General features: G+C 50.5%; 1 protein-coding gene across 2 annotated transcripts in view; it reads right to left on the bottom strand.

Annotated features, from left to right (window-relative positions):
- The window catches only part of DDX4 (DEAD-box helicase 4), a 54,175-nt gene extending 53,097 nt beyond the window's left edge, over positions 1–1,078 (bottom strand). The window contains exon 1 of one of the 2 annotated variants that reach the window (XM_066614370.1): positions 1,006–1,078. The gene's annotated coding sequence lies outside the window, so the exon portion shown is untranslated. Of the gene's footprint in view, positions 1–530; positions 574–1,005 lie in introns of those variants that run through there. The other variant, XM_066614371.1, reaches the window with a different exon arrangement.
- Positions 1,079–15,832: the final 14,754 nt, after the last annotated feature.

The raw sequence follows: 15,832 nt of genomic DNA, 5'->3' as shown, positions 1-15,832 counted from the left end.
CCCTTTGGATCAGGCCAAATGCCCACGTAATCCAGCTTCCTGTATCTCCCAGTGGCCCTCCAGATGCCACAGGGACCACAAGAGACCTGCATCCTAGTGCCCTTCCTCGCATCTGGCATTCAGTTTGTAACCTGTGATGAACTTTATCAATTTATCCAATCTTCTCTTACAGGCATCTAGACCAGGCTCCATCATAGCATCCTGCGGCAAGGAGTTCCACACACCAATCACACACTGGGTAAGTCAATATTTCCTTTGAGAAGGACCTTTGGAAAGTACTGCCAGCTACATAAGAATAATCTCAATGGATCTGGCCAAAGGCCCAGCTAGCCCAGTTTCCTGCATCTCACAGTCAGGGAGCTCCATGCTCCACCTTAGGGAGCACACATTGACAACAAGAGACCTGCAGTCTGGTCCCATCCCTTGAACCTTGCAATGAGATAACCTCCTTGTAAAATCAGCAGATGGCATGTGCCTATCATGGTTTGTCACCTGTGCTGGATGTTCCCTCCAGAAATCAGTCCAATCACCTTTTACAGATGTCTTGGCCAGGTACCATCACAGCATCCTGTGGCAAGGAGTTCCAAAGACTGATGACATGCTGGGTAACCAAATATTTCCTTTGAGATGGACTGATGGAAGTACTGCCAGCTACGTAAGAAAAGCCCTTCAGGATCAGACCCAGGCACAACCCAGGGCAGCCTCCTGCATCCCACAGGGGCCCCCCAGGTGCCACCAAGGGATCTGCACACCTGGCGTACAAGCGGGGGGAGGGAAGCCTTGAAGAAGGCGGTGAAGCTAGTCCCGAGCCTCAGCACCGCATGCTCCCCATCCCCTCAGCCCCCCCCCGCCTCCCAACGCCCTCTTCGGAGCCCCACCTGGCCTCACCCGCAGCCCCTCCCTCCCACCACCAAGCACCCCGCGGCCACTCCGCCCTGGACTGCGGCGGGGGGGGCTTAAACGCCGCCCCCGCGCTAACCCCCAGCCCGACCAACGACAACCCACCCCGCGCTCCTCGCCAACCACCGCTCCGCAGCACGTGCCAAGGCGACTGCCGCCTGCCCAACCCCCGCGCCGCTCGTCTTCTACCCGCCGGGCTCTGGTCACGTGCCGCCTCGCCTTCCCACCAATCGCAGACCGCAAGGGCTCGAGCGGGAGGGGGGAGAGCGGGGAGGTTAGGGTAGCAGCGTAGGGCGAGTCCCTGGTTCAATTACGCTAGTGGCGTAGCGCAGCCCCCGTGATTGGTCGCGGCCTTTGAAGGCAGTGGCTGCGCGCCAAAGGACTTTGGCCCCTCGGGGCGTTGGGTGGCGCCTGCCGCTGAACTGTGGTTGTGTAGAGGGGACGGGGCTTCTTTGGCCGGGAGCCACGCCCATAACTCCCACCCAGTCAGGCTCGGAGTGTGTGTTTTCACTCGGGCGGAAGGGTCGCCCTCAGTGGGGCTCCAACACGTACAAGCGCTGCAGTCCTGTCCTCACTGCCCTGGGAGGAAGCCCCACTGACTGTCCTGGGACTGGCTTCTGAGTGGACAGGCACAGGCTGGGCTCTGAGGCTGCAGTCCCGTCCTCACTGCCCTGGGAGGAAGCCCCACTGACTCTAATGGGACTGGCTTCTGAGTGGGCAGGCACAGGCTGGGCTCTGAGGCTGCAGTCCCTTCCTCACTGCCCTGGGAGGAAGCCCCACTGACTGTCCTGGGACTGGCTTCTGAGTGGACAGGCACAGGCTGGGCTCTGAGGCTGCAGTCCCGTCCTCACTGCCCTGGGAGGAAGCCCCACTGACTGTCCTGGGACTGGCTTCTGAGGGGACAGGCACAGGCTGGGCTCTGAGGCTGCAGTCCCTTCCTCACTGCCCTGGGAGGAAGCCCCACTGACTGTCCTGGGACTGGCTTCTGAGTGGACAGGCACAGGCTGGGCTCTGAGGCTGCAGTCCCGTCCTCGCTGCCCTGGGAGGAAGCCCCACTGACTGTCCTGGGACTGGCTTCTGAGTGGACAGGCACAGGCTGGGCTCTGAGGCTGCAGTCCCGTCCTCGCTGCCCTGGGAGGAAGCCCCACTGACTGTCCTGGGACTGGCTTCTGAGTGGACAGGCACAGGCTGGGCTCTGAGGCTGCAGTCCCGTCCTCGCTGCCCTGGGAGGAAGCCCCACTGACTGTCCTGGGACTGGCTTCTGAGTGGACAGGCACAGACTGGGCTCTGAGGCTGCAGTCCCATCCTCACTGCCCTGGGAGGAAGCCCCACTGACTGTCCTGGGACTGGCTTCTGAGGGGACAGGCACAGGCTGGGCTCTGAGGCTGCAGTCCCTTCCTCACTGCCCTGGGAGGAAGCCCCACTGACTGTCCTGGGACTGGCTTCTGAGGGGACAGGCACAGGCTGGGCTCTGAGGCTGCAGTCCCTTCCTCGCTGCCCTGGGAGGAAGCCCCACTGACTGTCCTGGGACTGGCTTCTGAGTGGACAGGCACAGGCTGGGCTCTGAGGCTGCAGTCCCGTCCTCGCTGCCCTGGGAGGAAGCCCCACTGACTGTCCTGGGACTGGCTTCTGAGTGGACAGGCACAGGCTGGGCTCTGAGGCTGCAGTCCCGTCCTCGCTGCCCTGGGAGGAAGCCCCACTGACTGTCCTGGGACTGGCTTCTGAGTGGACAGGCACAGGCTGGGCTCTGAGGCTGCAGTCCCGTCCTCGCTGCCCTGGGAGGAAGCCCCACTGACTGTCCTGGGACTGGCTTCTGAGTGGACAGGCACAGGCTGGGCTCTGAGGCTGCAGTCCCGTCCTCGCTGCCCTGGGAGGAAGCCCCACTGACTGTCCTGGGACTGGCTTCTGAGTGGACAGGCACAGGCTGGGCTCTGAGGCTGCAGTCCCGTCCTCGCTGCCCTGGGAGGAAGCCCCACTGACTGTCCTGGGACTGGCTTCTGAGTGGACAGGCACAGGCTGGGCTCTGAGGCTGCAGTCCCGTCCACACTGCCCTGGGAGGAAGCCCCACTGACTGTCCTGGGACTGGCTTCTGAGTGGACAGGCACAGGCTGGGCTCTGAGGCTGCAGTCCCGTCCTCGCTGCCCTGGGAGGAAGCCCCACTGACTGTCCTGGGACTGGCTTCTGAGTGGACAGGCACAGGCTGGGCTCTGAGGCTGCAGTCCCGTCCTCGCTGCCCTGGGAGGAAGCCCCACTGACTGTCCTGGGACTGGCTTCTGAGTGGACAGGCACAGGCTGGGCTCTGAGGCTGCAGTCCCGTCCTCGCTGCCCTGGGAGGAAGCCCCACTGACTGTCCTGGGACTGGCTTCTGAGTGGACAGGCACAGGCTGGGCTCTGAGGCTGCAGTCCCGTCCACACTGCCCTGGGAGGAAGCCCCACTGACTGTCCTGGGACTGGCTTCTGAGTGGACAGGCACAGGCTGGGCTCTGAGGCTGCAGTCCCGTCCACACTGCCCTGGGAGGAAGCCCCACTGACTGTCCTGGGACTGGCTTCTGAGTGGACAGGCACAGACAGGGCTCTGAGGCCGCAGTCCCATCCTCACTGTCCTGGGAGGAAGCCCCACTGACTGTCCTGGGACTGGCTTCTGAGTGGACAGGCACAGACTGGGCTCTGAGGCTGCAGTCCCATCCTCACTGCCCTGGGAGGAAGCCCCACTGACTTTCCTGGGACTGGCTTCTGAGTGGACAGGCACAGACTGGGCTCTGAGGCTGCAGTCCCGTCCACACTGCCCTCTGAGGAAGCCCCACTGACTGTCCTGGGACTGGCTTCTGAGTGGACAGGCACAGACAGGGCTCTGAGGCCGCAGTCCCATCCTCACTGCCCTGGGAGGAAGCCCCACTGACTGTCCTGGGACTGGCTTCTGAGTGGACAGGCACAGACTGGGCTCTGAGGCTGCAGTTCCTTCTTCACTGTCCTGGGAGGAACCCCCACTGTTGTTGTTGTAACCTTTGTTGGCATATACATACATCAAAACAATATACGAATAAAATTCAAATTTATATACGATCAGAAAATGGCTCCATAATCCATAAATGCATGTCACACACAGGAAAAATCCAATAGTCAATAGTGCCCCCATTAGCTGATCTCATACAGGGCTAAGCTTCCAGTCTCATTTCCCGCGTACTTATGACTGTGGTGATAAAACAAGAGATGTTGATAAGAGTTTCTCCCTTCTCTACTGACAAAAGTGCTTGTAGCACATCTGCCTCTGCCCATCCCTGGAAGCGCACTAGGATGGGCATAAGATGTTTCTGACATCTTATGGGTCTTATGGATGTTGGGTCTTATGCAAGGGACAAAACAAAAGGATATGTTCAACTGACTCCACATGGTTCAGATCACAAGGACAGAGCCTTGTGGAAAGAGGTATCCCTTTAAACCGGCCCCATAGAAGGGCTGAAGGAAGGGCATTACATCTTGCCAGCATGAAGGCTCTTCTTAACTGCAGATTATACAGCTGGGATAAATAAAATGGCATCCTGCCTAACTGGACAGGTACATGAAAGTGCAATGTGGAGCAGGAGGTGTTGGCGAAACTCATTAGCTCTTGACATTCAATGTCCATGATTCTCTCCCTGACAATTCTATATGCTGCTGTTTGACACAACATACCCAGACACTCAATATCGAGACCAATTGATTTTAACTTGGTGTGTAAAATGGTGATCCCACAAGGCAGGACCGAGTCTGATACCAATTGGAACATCAGATTGTCATTGACCACATTGAAAAGGATACCAAGCCAAAACTTTGCAAATCTTAGCCACGCCATTGTGTTCAACCTGATAAGACCTGTCTCAAGGCATAAGACGGAGTAAGGGACACATCTTGGCATGCCTAAAATTTTCCTAAGGAAAATAGATTGAATACGCTCCGTAGCTAGATTTAGTGCCTTGAACCAGACCGGAACACCATATAAAACTTGAGTAACAGTCTTGGCTTTAAAAACCTCCAGGGCTGCTGGAACATATATGTTGCCCTGGGTATGATAAAATCGTGCAATTGCTGACGATGAGAGATTAGCCAAGTTAAGCACTGAGCTGCGGTGGGAAGCCCATGAGTGCCTATAGTGAAATGTAATACCCAAGTATTTAAACTGGCAGACTTGCTCAATCTTATTACCCTTACAGATCCAGCTGTGAGTCTTAAAGCTGGAAGCCCCACTGACTATCCTGGGACTGGCTTCTGAGTGGACAGGCACAGGCTGGGCTCTGAGGCTGCCATCCTATCCACTTTCCTGGGAGTAAGCCCCACTGACTATGAGACTTATTTCTAAGAACATAAGAACATAAGAACAGCCCCTCTGGATCAGGCCATAGGCCCATCTAGTCCAGCTTCCTGTATCTCACAGCGGCCCACCAAATGCCCCAGGAAGCACACCAGATCTCATCCTGGTGCCCTCCCTTGCATCTGGCATTCTGACATAACCCATTTCTAAAATCAGGAGTTTGCGCATACACATCATGGCTTGTAACTTGTAATGGATTTTTCTTCCAGAAACTTGTCCAATCCCCTTTTAAAGGCGTCTAGGCTAGACGCCAGCACCACATCCTGTGGCAAGGAGTTCCACAGACCAACCACACGCTGAGTAAAGAAATATTTTCTTTTGTCTGTCCTAACCCGCCCAACACTCAATTTTAGTGGATGTCCCCTGGTTCTGGTATTATGTGAGAGTGTAAAGAGCATCTCCCTATCCACTCTGTCCATCCCCTGCATAATTTTGTATGTCTCAATCATGTCCCCCCTCTTTTCTAGGCTGAAGAGGCCCAAACGCCGTAGCCTTTCCTCATAAGGAAGGTGCCCTAGCCCCGTAATCATCTTAGTCGCTCTCTTTTGCACCTTTTCCATTTCCACTATGTCTTTTTTGAGATGTGGCGACCAGAACTGGACACAATACTCCAAGTGTGGCCTTACCATCGATTTGTACAACGGCATTATAATATTAGCCGTTTTGTTCTCAATACCCTTCCTAATGATCCCAAGCATAGAATTGGCCTTCTTCACTGCCGCCACACATTGGGTCGACACTTTCATCGACCTGTCCACCACCACCCCAAGATCTCTCTCCTGATCTGTCACTGACAGCTCAGAACCCATCAGCCTATATCTGAAGTTTTGATTTTTTGCCCCAATGTGCATGACTTTACACTTACTGACATTGAAGCACATCTGCCATTTTGTTACCCATTCTGCCAGTCTGGAGAGATCTTTCTGGAGCTCTGAGTAGGTATGCATAGGATTGGGCTCTCGGAACAGTGGGACCACTAGGCTTGAGACCTAGGTGACTTCAAGCTCCGGAAAGGGGGGAATACAGCAGCCCATGGAGGAGTGCAGGGAGTAAATTTACACAGGCCCAGGGTAAAAAGGAGGCCCAGGAACCAAAGAAAGGGGCCCAAAAATGTCCTGGAATCTCAGAAAATGTTTGCAAAAATTGCATGAAGATCAGCGTTCACATTATGTGTGAGCCTACATAGTTTTATACATCATCCAACAAGAAGCTGACAGAACATACCAAGATCCAGGTCCACAGAGCTTGCATCCTGAGTACACTTCTGTACTGCAGCGAGTCATGGACTCTCTGCTCACAACAGGAGAGGAAACTGAACGCTTTCCACATGCGCTGCCTCCGGCGCATTCTCGGCATCACCTGGCAGGACAAAGTTCCTAACAACACAGTCCTGGAACGTGCTGGAATCCCTAGCATGTATGCACTGCTGAAACAGAGATGCCTGCGTAGGCTCGGTCATGTTGTGAGAATGGATGCTGGCCGGATCCCAAAGGATCTCCTCTATGGAGAACTCGTGCAAGGAAAGCGCCCTACAGGTAGACCACAGCTGTGATACAAGGACATCTGCAAGAGGGATCTGAAGGCCTTAGGAATGGACCTCAACAAGTGGGAAACCCTGGCCTCTGAGCGGCCCACTTGGAGGCAGGCTGTGCAGCATGGCCCTTCCCAGTTTGAAGAGACACTTTGCCAACAGTCTGAGGCTAAGAGGCAAAGAAGGAAGGCCCATAGCCAGGGAGACAGACCAGGGACAGACTGCACTTGCTCCCGGTGTGGAAGGGATTGTCACTCCCGGATTGGCCTTTTCAGCCACACTAGACGCTGTGCCAGAACCACCTTTCAGAGCGCGATACCATAGTCTTTCGAGACTGAAGGTTGCCAATACAATACAATTCGTAGAAATTAAGATCCAATAGTTGTATGACACTGTTTCTCAACCAGTGGTATGAGTGGATACCTAGTGGATTTGAGGTGGTGTCTGGTGGTACTTGCGGGACACCTGCCGCCCAACCACAAGACCAGAAACGTGACACAACAAACAGTGGTTGGAGGCTTCAAAGCATTCCTTTCCAAGCTCATAAAAACCCTCTTGCCCACCCTTAGCCTTTTACTGGTGTTTGTCACACTGCATCTGGCCTCCCAACCCAGAACTTACATCCGCAATTATTTCATTGCCAGTTACTTCTGGTGGTACTTTTAAAAAGTGGATCGTGCGAACTGGTACAGTGGAGGATAAACTTTAAGAAACATTGTTGCATGAAATTATGATCCAATGGAGAAGGGAAAAAACTTTGTTCACAAACCATCAGTGGTCAAAACTTTGGCCCAAAAGGGGCCAAAAATAAATGTTGTTCCCTCTGATAAAATTCCTCACAGAGGCCCTGGCTAAGTTCCTTTGCCCCCCTTTACCATGGGGGGGGGGGAGAGCGAGTGAAGGTACTGTGAAAGGGCATGAGTGTGTGTGGGGGGGGGGGGAGAGCCAAGTGGGATTCATTAAGCTCAGAAGTAGAGGTGGAAAGAGAAGGGGTTGGAAAAGAAGAGGTTCTCTCAGTGGTGTAGCTAAGACATCTGCAACCCCAGTTCAAATGAGATTCTGTAGCATCCCACAATGAAATCAAAATTAAGAAAGTAAGTAAATAAAAAAGTGTGCCCCATATTGGTTTGACACGAGTTTAACAAGTACCCCTATCCAGCACATGATCCTCTGGGGGGGCAGGAGGGTCTCTGTTAAATTCATGGAACTTATAAAAGAGCAAGATGTGAAAGATGGGGCTGCTTGTTTTGGAACTTCTTCAGTCCTTAGCTGGTGCTTGAAGAGCAGGTTGTCCTCTCAGCCAATACGCTGCTGTAGGTGCCACTGGGATCCGTGTGTCATTCATGACACACTTCTACTTTTGCAAATTGTTAGCAATATTTCTTGCTGCATCAGTGGTCAAACGCTGGTTCCTTAGGTCTTCTTCAATGTGTGTCAATTTTCTTTGGTGCTTCCTGTATCTTACAGTGGCCCACCAGATGCCTCAGGGAGCATACAAGACAATAAGAGACCTGCATCCTGATGCCCTCCCTTGCACCTGGCATTCTGAGGTAGCCTACTTTTAAAATCAAGAAGTTGCATATTCCCATTTTCTCCCTCCCCCCCCCCCCGCCACTGCCAACATGCCTGATTAGTTCTCTTTCCTGCAGCGAAGGCTTCACCTCAACATAGACTCAAGAATCTTAGTACCTTTGCATGTCTACTCAGAAGCAAGGTCCACAAGAGTCAATGAAGCTTACTGCCGCGTAAGAGCCTCATAGTGGGTTTTCTTTGCTAAGGAAGAGCTGAGAGCTGGGAAATAGCTGACCAGTCCTCAGAAACAACTTTGTTCTGTTGTGCTGGGGCAGCACCAATGAAAAAAAGAGGGCACAGCAAAGATCGTGGCACTCAAACCCTATTCCCTTGGCATCTATGATTTTGGAAGGGAGGGGAAGGGGGGGAGTACAAGTGGTTTGACTTTTTTCTCAGGGGAGGGGCAGCTGTGAGGTTAAAACTCCATTCCAGAAGATACATATTTCTGTTTGCTGCTCTTTGGGCTCTTCTGCCTGGCCGAAGTTATATAGCAAGAGAGGCTGAAGTTCAGGGTTGGTAGCCCCAAGACAGGGACAGTGGAGGAAGGCTGCAAGTAAGAAAACAAAGTGTTTCCTCTCCCCCCTCCCTGTAAGGCCTGAAATGCATTGCACGGCTTCTCTTCTGGGATGGCTGGAGCCCCACAGAGGAGCATGCATGTGCACACATACACGTGCTTAACAGGTGGGACACGGTGGCAGCAGGTTCCAAAGTAGCAAAGAGTGTCAGTTGTGTCAGCAAAGTGGGGTCTTAGTTTCTGCATTTTTTGGAGGATTTCATAGGTATGCAGAAATGTACAGCTTAGAAACTAAAGGGAAACGTAACACAGAAGGAACAGATCTGCATATAGTCCAGCACAGACTGGGCATGTTCAGTAATCTTCAAGCATATTCGGACCTCCCAAGGAGGGGACAGGGATTTTCTACCATATTCCACTTTTCAGAAATTCATTCTCCCAACATTAATTTTCCTTTTCAAAATCCATTCTCCCCTCTTCTGTCTCTAATGTATTTATTTAAATTTATTCATTTATTTTCCAACCTTTGACACTGTCTCAGATATACAATGCAGCCCTTGTGCCAAAATGTTTGGAGACCCCTGTTTTAGACCATTAATTTATGCATATGTGGTCACAGAGCCATCCAACACTAACTGTCCTCTGAGGGAGAAGCAAGATGGGAAGAGAGAGGGGGGCCAGCAAAGACATCAGTGACCTTTGTTTCGGCTAGACCACTGGTTCTCAAACCTTTTAACAACAGGACCCACTTTTAGAATGACAGTGTCTCAGGACCCACTGGAAGTGATGCCATAGCCAAAGTGACATCATTAAGCAGGAATACTTTTAACATCCCTGATATAACAAAATCAAAACAATTAAGTAGGTGAGTAAATTATAAGTTTATAATTAGTATAAGTTTAAATTTATTTAAAATAAAGAATAACCCTCCTAGCCCGCTTAAGAAGTAGCTGATCTTTCTAAAAAAATTTCCCAAACATCCCAAAGGCTGCAATCCTACCCACGTGGGAGAAAGCCCTGTTGACTATCATTGTTAAAGCATATACCTAGTAGCCTATTAAAAGCTCTGTAACATTTCCCCAAATGCAGTCACATACCATGGTAGCATCAAATCTAATATATTAAAAATGAAATACACCTTGTAATGTATTTGTAATGTATTACACCTTGTAATGTATTAATGTAATGTAACCCACCTAAAACTGACTCATGAGCCACCTAGTGGGTGCCGATCCATAGTTTGAGAAACATTGAGAAAATTTGAGCTAGACTATTCCCTGACATGCCGCCTAAGAATTGTCCTAGGAAGATCATGTCCAGAGACAAAAGAAGGCAAAGACATCAGACCAGGGCCTAGTAGAGGGGAGTAAATTTGTACCCGGGCTCAGGGTCATAAAGGGGGCCCAGGAGCCAAAGGAGGGGGCCCAGAAATTTCCTGGGATCTGACATTTTCCTATCTACTCATACTTGTTGCCTGCATGAAATGCTGGGGACACTACAATGAGTGTGTAGCTGCAGCTATTGGCAAGCCATATATGCTGGGCCGAGGAATGCATATATGACACTCCTTAACACAATATCAAATCTGGGAGGAAACTGGTCTGGCTTGTGGATTTGCTTACCATTAAGAAGTGTATAGAAGCTCAGGGACACAGCTGCAAGACTACAGCAGCTGCAGAAGCAAGTTTTAGTATGCACAGGTCGCTTTCCATTCTAGTGTAAACTTAAATACGATGATGCTAATTTTCTGCGTGATTTTCTATATTTAAAAGATTTTAGAGATACTAAGAGCGCAATCCTAACCCCTTATGTCATTGCTTTCCAGCACTGGCATAGCAGTGCCAATGGGACATGTGCTGCATCCTGCAGTTGCGTGTCACTCACAGAAGCCTCCTCAAAGTAAGGGAATGTTTGTTCCCTTACCTCAGAGCTGCATTACCCTTATGTCAGTGCTGAAAAGGGGTTAGGATTGCGCCCTTACAAGTGTTTTTTGTTTTCCGTTATTACTGTATCTAGCTGCTGATTACATATGGGTGGATAGACCTGGGCTTCAAACACTTTTCCAGCTGTCGCCATCCTCCCCTCACCCTGTTTTGTCCCTTCCTGCCCCCATATTGCTTGCCCTTCACCACCGTCCCCCGATCTGTTTCGCCCCCCCCTTTGCGAAGGTGCCCAAAAGGAACTTTGTACCCCCTGACAGAATTCCTCTCAGAGGTCCTGCATCAGATGTACTACTTCAGATGAACCAGTAGCAGTATTTTGTTGAATATTACACCTTATCAGGAGGCCCTCACGAGGAAGTGATGTCTAAAGGCCCCTGTGCACAGCCTCTCTAGCCCTCAGAATGCTTTCAGATGGGGTGGCAATAGGTGTGGGCAGCCCTAAGGACAGCACAGCTGGGGGGAAGCAGCTGTGCCAGCTGTGCCAGCCTGGAGCATCCATGCTTCCCCCAGGTATGCTAGTTCAGCATCCTGCTGTATTCCATTTCAATACACCTTGCACAACAGCAGATCTGGGAACATTTTGATTATACCTGCCTCTTTCTCTATCCCCCTGTCATATACTTCATGTACTCCCAGGGTTTTGGGGTGCTCAGAGTTGTTGGTTCTGAACCCTGATGGTTGGCAACCTTCAGTCTCGAAAGACTATGGTGTAAGCCTACAGCACCCGGTATTCCCTGGCGGTCTCCCATCCAAGTACTACCCAGGCCTGACCCTGCTTAGCTTCCAAGATCAGACGAGATTGGGCATGTGCAACCCTAGAGCCCTCAAAGATCCCTGTTTGGTAGTACTGCCACTACCCTGTAAGAGCCAGTGTCTCAGTCCAGGGATACTGAGACCCTCTAGGCTTAACTCCTTCCCTTGTAGGCACTCAGCACTTTCTTTACTTAAAGTCTCAGTCCTCAAGTTACTAGTCCACAATGAGGATTTGGTAGCTTGCTGAATGGCTAGGCAGGATTCTGAACCTTTGTCCCCAACAGACAATGAACAACTTAGTAAAGGGATTTTTACTTTATTAAGTATATAGGGTTACAAAAAGTTACAAAAGGCAGCAAATGCTAGAGGCATAAAAACTTCTAGGAAACATATCAGCATAAAACAACAAAGCTAACTGGCTAACTCTATTATTCTCTAACTCTCACCTGGGTCAGCTTCTTTTGTAGATCCTCATGGCAGTTACCTATAAGGCCACATGGTCCTGGCGGGGCAGGATGTGCACCCACCACCTATCTCACCAAGAGACAAAGACCAAAAGACACTGTCCTACTGAAGTGGGGCTGGATGCTTGCCCTCTCAGCTCTTCCCTCCCCCCTGGAGATCTACAGCTGCATTCCATCCTTGATGGGCGTCTTTCTGGCTGCCTGGGTGCTACATTATCACCTTCCATTGAGTTGTAAATTCCTTGCAGCTAGGAGCTGCAAGCCACTTCTGTGTTACTGTTTTAGCTTGGTTCAGGCTTTACATGTTACTAGGCCTAAATTGTACATATTCATGACACCCCCACCCCCTCTCCTGTTGCTTAACTTCTAGTCTCAAGAAGTTGGTTGTTGATTTCAAGGGAACTTACTTCCTTCTAGTAAATAAATAGGATTGCAGCCCTTTGTGTCTCCCCTTGTGGTTTCCTTGTTGACCTGATTAACTAATGCAGGGGTGCCCAAACCCTGGCCAGGGGGCCATTTGCGGCCCTTGGGGGCCCCCCAATTTGGCCCGCAGGGAGCTCCCAGTTTCCAGTGAGCCTCTGGGTCTCCAGAGACTTGCTGGAGCCTGCGCTGGCCCGATGCAACTACTCTCAGTGTGAGGGCCGACTGTTTGACCTCTCGCACGAGCTGCAGGCTGAGGGCTCCCTCCACTTCTTGCTGTTTCACTCCTGTGAAACAGCAGCAAAGGAAAGGCCGGCTTTGCTTTGCACAAGGTCTTTTATAGGCCTTGAGTTATCTATCATGAGACCTTCATTCATTCATATAAATTCCATCTCTAATATAATCATTTTTGTAAATTAATGTAAATTAATTGAATACATAAGATATTCAAATTTTAAATGTAAATTAATTCTTTTTTCCAACCCCCAACACAGTGTCAGAGAGATGATGTGGCCCTCCTGCCTAAATGTTTGGACACCCCTGTACTAATGTGGAGCTGTAACAGAAAGAGCTTTTTTGTGTGGAAAGAAGCTGAGTTTGGTGAACTAGATGTGTAAACTGACAGACATACCTAATGCTGCCCTGCAGCTATATGGTGTTAGTGAAGAGGGGTGGTAGTGAGCAAGCAGTCTGTAAGGCAGTTTGTCTGCCATTATGCTACTTGTCTTTGACGATCCCCATAACAACATTTTGAAAACAATCAACAGAATATGTGCATAGAGTATTTTGTAGTTCTTCCAGAAGGGTCTGAAGTCTTTAATAGTTTTGTATGCAGAAATTCAGTACTTTTGCTATGTTCAGCCTACAGCAAACTTCATCCATTACATTTTCCTCCTCCAAGGCAGCTGTTTAGGGGAGCAATCCTAACTATAGTCTTTCACGCCACCCTGGAGGCAGTTGGGCTGGTGCAAGGAACTTGCATTGGCCTAACTGCGCTGGCGTGGGCCCTGGGGATGTTGAGTTTGCGCCGGCCAAGCTCAGCCAGTGCAGGGCTCTGGGGAGGACGGGGAGGAAGCATTTTGAGGCAGGGGGGAGGGGAGTTATGCCAGATCCCAAACCCATTCTCCGAGCAGCGTGGAGCAGCTCCAAGCTGCTCTGTTCTCCTCAGACTTGCGTCACCTTCTGAGGTGGTGCAGGTCTGAGGAGACCCATTGGAGCTGTGGTGGCTTACCCAGGAGTAAGGGGAAGAGCCTTGCTGAGCCTTCCGGCTGAGCCAGTTCTGGCCCCAGTCTTGTGCTAGATACAGCACATGCCTCCTGGCCTGTTTCCAGCACAAGTTAGGATTGCGCTGTAAAAACTTAGAGCCCTGCCAGAGAAAAGAAGGCAATTCTCACAATCCTATTTACACTGTAAGACAGTTGATTTTCTGGCAGGACTTCTCTGTGTATTTAATTTCTATTTTGGAGGTGGGAATTATTTATTTATATTCTGTATTGAATATAAGTTGAAAGGTTGAAAGGGAGGGTAAAAACAGTCCAGTCTCTCCAGAGTGCATGGAGGCTGCTTAAAACAACAGTAACAGAGGCCCAGCAGAAAGAAGGGTTCCACTAAATCCAGGAGAGTGCCCGCATGGCTAACCAGCCAAGTTAGAGAGGCTGTGAAGGGCAAGGAAGCTTCCTTCCGTAAATGGAAGTCTTGCCCTAATGAAGAGAATAAAAAGGAACATAAACTGTGGCAAAAGAAATGTAAGAAGGTGATAGGGGAGGCCAAGCGAGACTATGAGGAACGCATGGCCAGCAACATTAAGGGGAATAATAAAAGCTTCTTCAAATATGTTAGAAGCAGGAAACCCGCCAGAGAAGCGGTTGGCCCTCTGGATGGTGAGGGAGGGAAAGGGGAGATAAAAGGAGACTTAGAGATGGCAGAGAAATTAAATGAGTTCTTTGCATCTGTCTTCACGGCAGAAGACCTCGGGCAGATGCCGCTGCCCGAACGGCCCCTCCTAACCGAGGAGTTAAGTCAGATAGAGGTTAAAAGAGAAGATGTTTCAGACCTCATTGATAAATTAAAGATCAATAAGTCACCGGGCCCTGATGGCATCCACCCAAGGGTTATTAAGGAATTGAAGAATGAAGTTGCAGATCTCTTGACTAAGGTTTGCAACTTGTCCCTCAAAACGGCCACGGTACCAGAAGATTGGAGGATAGCAAATGTCACGCCTATTTTTAAAAAGGGAAAAAGGGGGGACCCGGGAAACTATAGGCCGGTCAGCCTAACATCCATACCGGGTAAGATGGTGGAATGCCTCATCAAAGATAGGATCTCAAAACACATAGACGAACAGGCCTTGCTGAGGGAGTCAGCATGGCTTCTGTAAGGGTAAGTCTTGCCTCACAAACCTTATAGAATTCTTTGAAAAGGTCAACAGGCATGTGGATGCGGGAGAACCCGTGGACATTATATATCTGGACTTTCAGAAGGCGTTTGACACGGTCCCTCACCAAAGGCTACTGAAAAAACTCCACAGTCAGGGAATTAGAGGACAGGTCCTCTCGTGGATTGAGAACTGGTTGGAGGCCAGGAAGCAGAGAGTGGGTGTCAATGGGCAATTTTCACAATGGAGAGAGGTGAAAAGCGGTGTGCCCCAAGGATCTGTCCTGGGACCGGTGCTTTTCAACCTCTTCATAAATGACCTGGAGACAGGGTTGAGCAGTGAAGTGGCTAAGTTTGCAGACGACACCAAACTTTTCCGAGTGGTGAAGACCAGAAGTGATTGTGTGGAGCTCCAGAAGGATCTCTCCAGACTGGCAGAATGGGCAGCAAAATGGCAGATGCGCTTCAATGTCAGTAAGTGTAAAGTCATGCACATTGGGGCAAAAAATCAAAACTTTAGATATAGGCTGATGGGTTCTGAGCTGTCTGTGACAGATCAGGAGAGAGATCTTGGGGTGGTGGTGGACAGGTCGATGAAAGTGTCGACCCAATGTGCGGCGGCAGTGAAGAAGGCCAATTCTATGCTTGGGATCATTAGGAAGGGTATTGAGAACAAAACGGTTAGTATTATAATGCCGTTGTACAAATCGATGGTAAGGCCACACCTGGAGTATTGTGTCCTGTTCTGGTCGCCGCATCTCAAAAAAGACATAGTGGAAATGGAAAAGGTGCAAAAGAGAGCGACTAAGATGATTACGGGGCTGGGGCACCTTCCTTATGAGGAAAGGCTACGGCGTTTGGGCCTCTTCAGCCTAGAAAAGAGACGCTTGAGGGGGGACATGATTGAGACATACAAAATTATGCAGGGGATGGACAGAGTGGATAGGGAGATGCTCTTTACAATCTCACATAATACCAGAACCAGGGGACATCCACTAAAATTGAGTGTTGGGC

Source organism: Tiliqua scincoides, chromosome 2 (genome assembly GCF_035046505.1).
Source record: "Tiliqua scincoides isolate rTilSci1 chromosome 2, rTilSci1.hap2, whole genome shotgun sequence".
Taxonomy (NCBI): Eukaryota; Metazoa; Chordata; class Lepidosauria; order Squamata; family Scincidae; genus Tiliqua; species Tiliqua scincoides.
Note: the sequence above shows the minus strand (reverse complement) of the source record. Positions and strands in the feature narration are given on the sequence as shown.